Source organism: Triticum aestivum, chromosome 2D (assembly GCF_018294505.1).
Source record: "Triticum aestivum cultivar Chinese Spring chromosome 2D, IWGSC CS RefSeq v2.1, whole genome shotgun sequence".
NCBI classification, from domain to species: Eukaryota; Viridiplantae; Streptophyta; class Magnoliopsida; order Poales; family Poaceae; genus Triticum; species Triticum aestivum.
The window spans coordinates 533,254,745-533,263,751 of NC_057799.1; positions in this window are offsets into that span (position 1 = coordinate 533,254,745).

Below are 9,007 nucleotides of genomic sequence, written 5' to 3' on the forward strand. Positions count from 1 at the left end.
AAGTTGCTGTATAAGACAATTTGAATAAATGGCATTTGAAATGCCTTACATGGGGTTTGAATTTGAACCTTGGGTTCAAAATAACTCAAACCCATCTGATTGTAGTTGCATTAGGCCAACACACAGCATATTTACATGTCATGATCATGCATCATATTGTCGCATTGCATTGATTGTGTTCTTTCTCTGTTGCCGGTGACCGTCCCATCTCAGTAGACGATGTTCCGACGACGTGATCGATGACACCGATGAAGAACTACAATGTCTTCAGAAGTGCCAGGCAAGCAAAACCCCCTTGTTCATTTTGATACAATCCCACTCTCTCGCTCCTACTCTCTTTTATTGCATTAGGACAACAACGATTCAACTGCTACTTTATGCTGCGGTAGTTGAACCCATTCCTCTGCATGACCTGTCATTGCCACAGTAAATAGATGAAACCCACTAGCATGAGTAGGAGTTGTTTGAGCCCTGATGTGCCTACTCATTCATGTTTGTTTGTCATGCATGCTACTGCTTAGAGTTGAGTCGGGTCTGATTCATCGGGGATGAATTGGAATGGTGATGAACATGTCCTACTGTGTGAGAGCTAAGTGTGTGAACACGATTTGGTAAAGGTAGCGGTGAGAAGCCATGTAGGAGTACATGGTGGGTTGTCTCATTGAAACCGTCCTCAGGAAGTGGGTTCTGTGTTTGTGATCCATGAACAGCTACTACCACACAGTTTCTGGTGTTTGTAGTACGCTGGAGGCCGTGGACAGCGCTGACCCGAGGGGTGGGCTGTGATGCGGTAGGCACGTGGCCGGGTATGCCGGGTGCCCGTTTGGTGTCTCGGAACCCTGCACACATCGTTCAGGGCCGTATGTGGAAACCTCGGACGGACTCCCTGCGGATGGAACCTGAATAGGCGATAAACCTGGACTAGAGACTTGAGTGTTTAGGTAGGCCATGACCGACACCCTCGCTGGGCTTCCGCTTGAAGGTTGCCGAGTACATGTCGTGTAAACGGCGATAAGTGGTGGGAGCGTGTGTGAAGAAGTACACCCCTGCAGGGTTAACATCATCTATTCGAATAGCCGTGTCCGCGGTAAAGGACTTCTGGGTTGCCTATAACAGTTCATAGACAAGTGAAAGTGGATACTCTAAAATTCGCAAGATAAGCGTGAGTGCTATGGATGGCCTTCTCGTAGGGAGACGGGAGCGGATCCATAGTGGTGTATTGATATGGTGAATATGTGGACTCGTGTGCGCCACCTCAAAAGAGTTACTTGCAGTCATAGTTAGGATAGCCACCGAGTCAAAGCTGGCTTGCTGCAGTTAAACTCCACCACCCCCTTTGTTGATACCGATGCATATGTAGTTAGTTTTGACGTAAGTCTTGCTGGGTACATTTGTACTCACGTTTGCCTATTTTACGTTTTTGCAGAGAGACATCAGTCTCGCTAGTAGCACCACTTCGACTTCGACGTTTAGCTTGTTACCTCAGCTACGATCTTGTGCCCTCGACAAGATCTGGTAGATAGTCAGGCTTCTCAGCCTTTTTCATTTGTAGATGTCTGTACCCAGACATGTTAAGCTTCCGCATGTGCTTTGACTTGTATGCTCTGAATGTTGGGTCATCAGACCCATGTTTGTAATATCTGGCTCTACGGAGCCTAATGAATAAATACTCTGAGTCGTAGAGTCTTGTTGTGATGCCATGCTGTGTTTGCACATATCGAGCATATTGTGTGTATGATTGAAATGCTTGGTATTTGTGGGATCCGACAACCTAGTTGTTTATCCTTGGTAGCCTCTCTTATGGGGAAATGTAGTCCTGTGCCTCCATGAGCCATAGTAGTCCGCTACAGCCCGGTTCACCGGAGTCCTGCTAGCCCAGCACTACTGCTCCGGAACACTTGACTGGCCAGCATGTGATTCACTTCGTTCCTGTGTCTGTCCCTTCGGGGAAATGTCACGCGGTGACATCCGGAGTCCTGCCTAGCCTGCTACAGCCCGGGTTCCCGGAGTCCTGTTAGCCCAGTGCTACAGCCCGGATTCGCACGCTGCTGACCGACATGTTCGATGTTGATTCATGTATGCCTGTCCCCGTAAGTTAGTGCCACTTTGGGTTCACGACTAGTCATGTCGGCCCGGGTTCTCCGTCATATGGATGCTAGCGACACTATCATATACGTGAGCCAAAAGGCGCAAACGGTCCCAGGCCATGGTAAGGCGACACCCGTGGGAATACCGTGCGTGAGGCCGCAAAGTGATATGAGGTGTTACAGGCTAGATCGGTGTGACTTAGAATCGGGGTCCTGACAATCTAGTCGACGAGATTGTCATTCTGGCGCCCGTATTTCTACACAATATGTTCCCCTTTGAGAGGTTCATGGGAGTCCTAAAGAAATATGTCCGTAACCGCGCTAGGCCAGAAGGAAGCATCTCCATGGGCCATCAAACAGAGGATGTCATTGGGTTTTGTATTGACTTCATTCCTGGCCTTAAGAAGATAGGTCTCCCTAAATCGCGGTATGAGGGGAGACTGACTGGAAAAGGCACGCTTGGAGGGGACTCAATAATATGCAGGGATGGATATTCTTGGTCTCAAGCACACTACACAGTTCTACAGAACTCTACCTTGGTGACCCCGTATGTCGATAAACACAAGAACAGTCTGCGCTCCAAACACCTGGAGCAGTGCGACGACTGGATTACATGTGAACACATCAGGACTTTCAGCAGTTGGTTGGAAACACGTCTCAGAGGTGACAACACTGTTTGTGATGAGTTGTACTTGTTGTCCAGGGGACCATCTTTGACTGTCTTGACTTACAAAGGATACGAGATAAATGGGAACACATTTTACACGATCGCCCAAGATCAAAAGAGCACCAACCATAACAGCGGTGTCCGCTTTGATGCAGCAACCGAGAGGGGAAAGGACATATATTATGGTTACATAGTGGACATATGGGAACTTGACTACGGACATGATTTTAAGGTCCCTTTGTTTAAGTGCAAATGGGTCAATCTGTCAGGAGGCGGGGTACTGGTAGACCCACAGTACGGAATGACAACAGTGGATCTAAACAATCTTGGGTACACTGACGAACCGTTCGTCCTAGCCAATGATGTGGCACAGGTTATCTATGTGAAGGACATGTCTACCAGACCGAGAAAAAGAAAAGATAAGGAAGCGAATACATCATACGATGAGCCAAAGCGCCACATAGTTCTTTCAGGAAAAAGGGACATCGTGGGAGTGGAGGGCAAGACAGACATGTCTGAGGATTATGAAAAGTTTCATGAAATTCCTCCCTTCAAAGTCAAGGCTGACCCAAGCATCCTGATAAACGATGAAGATTATCCATGGTTACGGTGCAATAAGCACAGGACACAAGCAAAGAAAAAGTGAAGACTTTCTCTCCACAACTATTATGATGATACCATGCCAACTTTCAACCTTTTCGTAGTTCATTTGAAATGCCTGTTGTAACAGACGACTTTCCGTATGAAACCCTGATATCTCGAAACAGATTGTCCATTTTGTACACGAAGTGCATCTAGTTTCAACTTTTTAGCACATGCTATGTGGGTGAAATGATGACACCATGCCAACTTTCAACCTTTTCAGAGTTCATTTGTAGTGCTTTTCAATTTAAGGGTCATATAGCTCAAAAAAATCAGTAAATGCATGAAAAATAACAAATCAAGTCAGAAAGGGTTGAAAATTGATGATGTGGCTTTGAATGGTGCATTTTGAACACACAAAAATTCTGGTGTTCAAATAAATTCAAAAAAATGAACTCCCTTCGTAACTGATGAGTTTTCGTCCGAAACCCTGATACTTCGAAAGAGATTGTCCATTTGTACACGAAGTGCATCTAGTTTTTACCGCAACCCTCTCAACTTTTTAGCACATGCTATGTGGGTGAAATGATGATACCATGCCAACTTTCAACCATTTCAGAGTTCATTTGTAGTGCTTTTCAATTTAAGGGTCATTTATAGCTCATGAACTAATAGCAAAAAGAATGAACTAAAAATAATCAATTAAAATATGTTGTTATGATCAACTAAAATAAAACTATAATATTCTTCAATAACAAAAAGAATCAACTAAAAAGCTTTTATAAAACTCCAATAGCAAAAGGAATCAACAAAAAAACTTTTATAAACCTCTAGTATTATTGAAACTAAAATTATATAAAATTTACGCAACTAAAATTATCAAATCATTTTCTGTTCAAAACATTAAAAGCAAAAAGAATTTTCATAAAGAATGTTTTTGTTAGGCATTTTAATAGCAAAAAGCATTATCATAAAGATTTTTTTGTTAGAAACTAAAATAACAAAATTTGAAAACTAATGGCACTAACAGAAAGTTTATAATTTTTGTGACCTAAAAGCAAAAAGAATTAAAAAAATAAAATTTAATAAAATAAAATTTAATAAAATAAATAAAAATAGCAACAGTAAGTATTTTGTTGTAAGTAGAAACAAAATAAAATAAATAAAGCAACAAAGAAAAAAAGTGCCATCTACTGGGCCACCACGGCCTGAATACGACTAGAAACCCAACCATGGGCCAGGATTCAGGCCCGCAGGTGGCCCAGTAGGCCCACAGGCACACAGTGTACGGTTAGGCCCGAAAGCCTGCAATTGAGAGGAGCTCGAGAGGGTGGGCGCAGCAGCGCTTATAAACCACTCTTGAGCTCTCTCAACTAGCGAGGTGGGACTAAACTTTGGCCGCGACGCGGGCAGCACATGTCCTTTGGTCCCGGTTGGTGGCACCAACCAGGACTAAAGGGGGGCATTGGTCCCGATACCAATGCCCCCCTTTAGTCCCGGTTGGTGCCACCAACCGAGACCAAAGGCCGCCGCTTCCAGCACTTCGGGCTGCTGAAAAGAGGCCTTTGGTCCCGGTTGGTGGCACCAACCGAGACTAATGCTTGGACTATATAACAAACACTTGTGAAAAGTTTCAGTTTTCATCGCCAGTTGCCTCCCCCCCCCCGCCGTCAGGCCGCTCCACCTCGCCGTCTACGCCGCCGCCAATGCCGTCGCCTCCCCGAGCCCGCGCCGTCCTCGTCGCCGGCATCCCTGAGCCCGTCGTCCACGTCGTCCCCGTTGCCGCGTGCCTCCCCGAGCCCACCCCTCCTCGTCCCTGTCGCCTCCTGCCGTCCCGAGACCGCCATCCCCGTCACCACGTGCCGCCCCGAGCCCGCCGTCCTCGTCGCCGGACTCCTGCGATCGCCGCCCCCTCGAAGTGAGCCCCCCTTTCCCATGGTCCCGATCGAGCGCCGCTCTTGCGCCCGAGTGCCCCTTGCTCTCTGCCCCAGCTCCATGGTCGCCGTAGGCCCCGACGCATTGAAGAGCAGAAGGAGAGGAGAAGGAGAGGAGAGGAGAAGGAGCGGAGCAGCAGCAAGACGCCGTCCAATTTTCTGAATTTTTTTACAGATTTGAACAGTGCATATAGAGGGTGTTTGATCAAATGCTAGATGGCTTTGGGCATTTTTAGATTTATGATATTTTTTGTGGTGAGGTACTGATGCAAGACAAAGGTGATGGCAAAATTTCAGAATTTTTGGATTGGTTTAGAATAGGTTTTCAGCAAGGAATTTGAATCTGGTTCAAATTTCATTTGAATGAAATTTGAAAATTTTGAACTATGGATCAGAAGGTTTTTGGTGAAATGGAGTGTGGGTACTGTCATGAAGTTGGAGTAATTTTTGTGGTTGTAAAAGAGTTAGGGAAATTTAGAATGTGCTAAATATGTCAAAAAATGTTTTTTTGTTCATATACAGAAAGTTTTTATATATGACTATGGATATATGAGCAATGATGATCCATGGATGTATGCATTGATATATATATGATAAACGATGTTCATAGAATATTTACCAAGTATATATGTATTTTTGTTCATAGCATTTTTTCCATTTATATATGTATGTGGCTATAGATGGATATATATGAGAAATGATGATCCATGGAAAAAATTTATATATGCAAAAGTTACATTTTTAGAAAAAATTTATATGTCTAGCTAGGAAAGGAAGAAGAAGAAAAAGAAGGAGAGGAAAAACGAAAATAAGAAGAGGAAGAAAGGAGAAGAAGAGGAGAGGAAGAAGATGAGAAATAAATAAGAAGAAGAAAAAATAAAAATAAAAAGAGGAGAAGAAGAAAGGAATAGAGGAGAAGAAGAGGAAATAGAATATAAGAAAGGAATAGAGGAGAAGAAGAGAAAATAGAATATTCTATTTTCTCTTCTTCTCCTCTATTCCTTTCTTCTTCTCCTCTTTTTTTATTTTTTTTCTTCAATCTTCTCCTCTATTAATATACCCCGTGTCCCGATAACTTCAACGCGAGGGGGGGGGTTCGACCTACCCCCTCCCCGATAACATTATTTTCCCATGTATGTATGTCGTCGTTGTCGATATAACCCCCTCCCGGATAACTTCGACCGTGATAACTTATACCACGGGAGCACCCCCCCCCCCCCCGGCCCTCTCGCTCGACCAAAACTCTCGAGGACACCCAAACCGTAGAAAAAAACGATGTCGGTCTCCTACCCCCTCCCGCCGCGCCCCTACCCTTGAAGCGTTGCCGAGGCCAACCCCAAACACGGAATAAGCTAGGTCTACGTTTGCACTAATATATCCACCTGCTGTCATGTTTGTGTAATAATTGCCATGTTGTAATATTTGCAGAAACAATGGAGCACGGACAAGACGAGGAAGCAGAAGAGGTGTTGGGGGACATAATCTTAGCCGGAGGTGATGTCTTGTCGTATCTTAGCGACAATGATGGTCTGGAAGAACAGGGTGAAGAAGCAGGCTACGGTGATCGAAGAGTGGAGGAGGAAAGACATGATTATGATGGCTCCGGTGACCCAATGCTGGTACAAGAAGGAGCCCGTGGTGACGGCTCCGGTGACCGAACATTGTCCGGCCAGGTAAATATATTAGTTAAGCCTGTGTTGACTAGCTAATTGATGCATTCATTGTTTTGGTATGTACACATATTAATTAACTCTCGTCTTTCTTCTTTTTTCTAGCCCTCCGGATCAAGCACAACTTCGGTAAAGAGACGAGGCCCGAAGAGAAAGTTGCGCTCGGATGAAAGGTTTGAGATCACAGCAATCACGCGCGATGGCCAACCGATTGAACCCATCCGGACAAAGGAAGCATTTGCTGCTCAGTGCAGGGTTCTTGTTAGGGACAAGATCCTGATCAGCATCCACCAATGGTATAAGCCTAAGAAGGAAGACCCTGAGGTGTCTTATGTCAATGATATGCAGAAAGATGATCTTTGGACTGAGCTGAAGGCAAATTTCACCCTACCGCCAGAGGAGGATCTGGAGAAGCCAGTTAAAGAGCAATTAATCAAGTCTCATGCTCTTAAGAAGATGGCAGACCTATTCAGGAGGTGGAAGAATGAGCTGAAAACGTTTGTCGACAAAGAAGAGACACCAGAATTCATCGGCCGGTATGAGAAGATCAGAGATCACTGGCCTGCATTTGTGGCCCACAAGACATCGGAAAAGAGTAAGAAGATGTCAGCGACAAACAAGAAGAATGCTGCGAAGAAGAAGCTTCACCATCGCACGGGGTCAAGTGGCTACCTCAAAGCCCGGCCTAAGTGGGCCAAGGCTGAGAATGGTGTGCTTGATAAAGGGATCGAACCACAGACAATGAACTGGCCAGACTGTTGCCAGACTTGGTTCTTCGGGGCTGGCGGAAAATTGGACCCTATATCAGGGAGGTGCGTTTGGACGGACGAGCTTTTGAGAATACCAGTCAAGAGGATTCAGCAATATATCAATGCAGCGCAGGAAGGGACGTTCATTCCAGACAGAGAGAACGACGAGCTCACAATGGCCCTCGGGAATCCTGAGCACCCTGGACGGACACGAGGCATGCCAGGCTCCGTTCCGTGGAAGGCTGGTTTTCCGGACGCAGGCGGTTACAAAAGCCAGGAGAGGAGGAAAAAATGGAGCAGACCCAAATTCAGAAGCTGCGCGAAAGGGTTCAAGCACTAGAGGAACGAGACGGCAATCGACATGCCGAAACTACCCCCGAAGCTACCCCGCCATCTCAGTGGAGAAGCAGCGTGGCTTCCACCGAGCTGCTTCAGCCGGAGCATGTCTTGACGGCTCTTGCTAGCTACCCCGTGGATGCTATCACGGTGTCTCAACATTGCCACCTTATGGCGCAATGGCAGAACTTCAAAGTCAAGGCGGCTGTTGGCTCTGTTTTACCTCCTGAACCCGGCGCAACCTACCACTGTCGGCCAATTCCAGAAGGATATGCTAGGGTGATGGTGGATGAAATAACGGAGGGATTTGAGGACCTCCAGCTTTACCACCCTACCGGTGAAGGGGAGACTTGGCTGGGTTCTGCTCTGAAGACTCCATGCCTATGGCGGAAGGAGCTCATTAACCTTCCGAACTGGACGCCTCCGGCGAGTAAGGGCACTCCGCCTCCTCCTCCGGCGAGTGATCAGGGCACTCAGCCTCCTTCTCCGGCGCGTGGCGGCACTCCGCCTCCTCCTCCGGCGAGTGATCAGGGCACTCAGCCTCCTTCTCCGGCGCATGGCGGCACTCCGCCTCCTTCCCCGCCTGCGCCGGCGTGCCAGAGCAGCCAGCCTCCTCCTTCTCCGCCTCGTCAGCAAGGGCGGAAGAGACCCGCTGCCGCTCCGGCTGCTCCAACGCGTCGTAGTCCTTCTCCTCTGCCTCGTAAGCAAGGAAAGAAGACAGCCGCAGCCGCTCCGTCTGCTCTGCCGGCGTCTAGCAGTACAGCTACCAGAGGCGGGAGGCAATACAGATTCGGTCCTTCTCTGAAGACTCCAGAGAAGTTACCATACGCGAGGACCGAGGAGGAAACCACGAAGATCGTGCAGGCCGAAGTGACGAACTACTTTGAAGGGGTGAAAGCAAAGAAACATCCACCTCCGGAGGAGAAGGTAGATCCGGTGAAAGCAAAGCGCACTCTGGCTGCCCTGACAAAACCACCAAAGT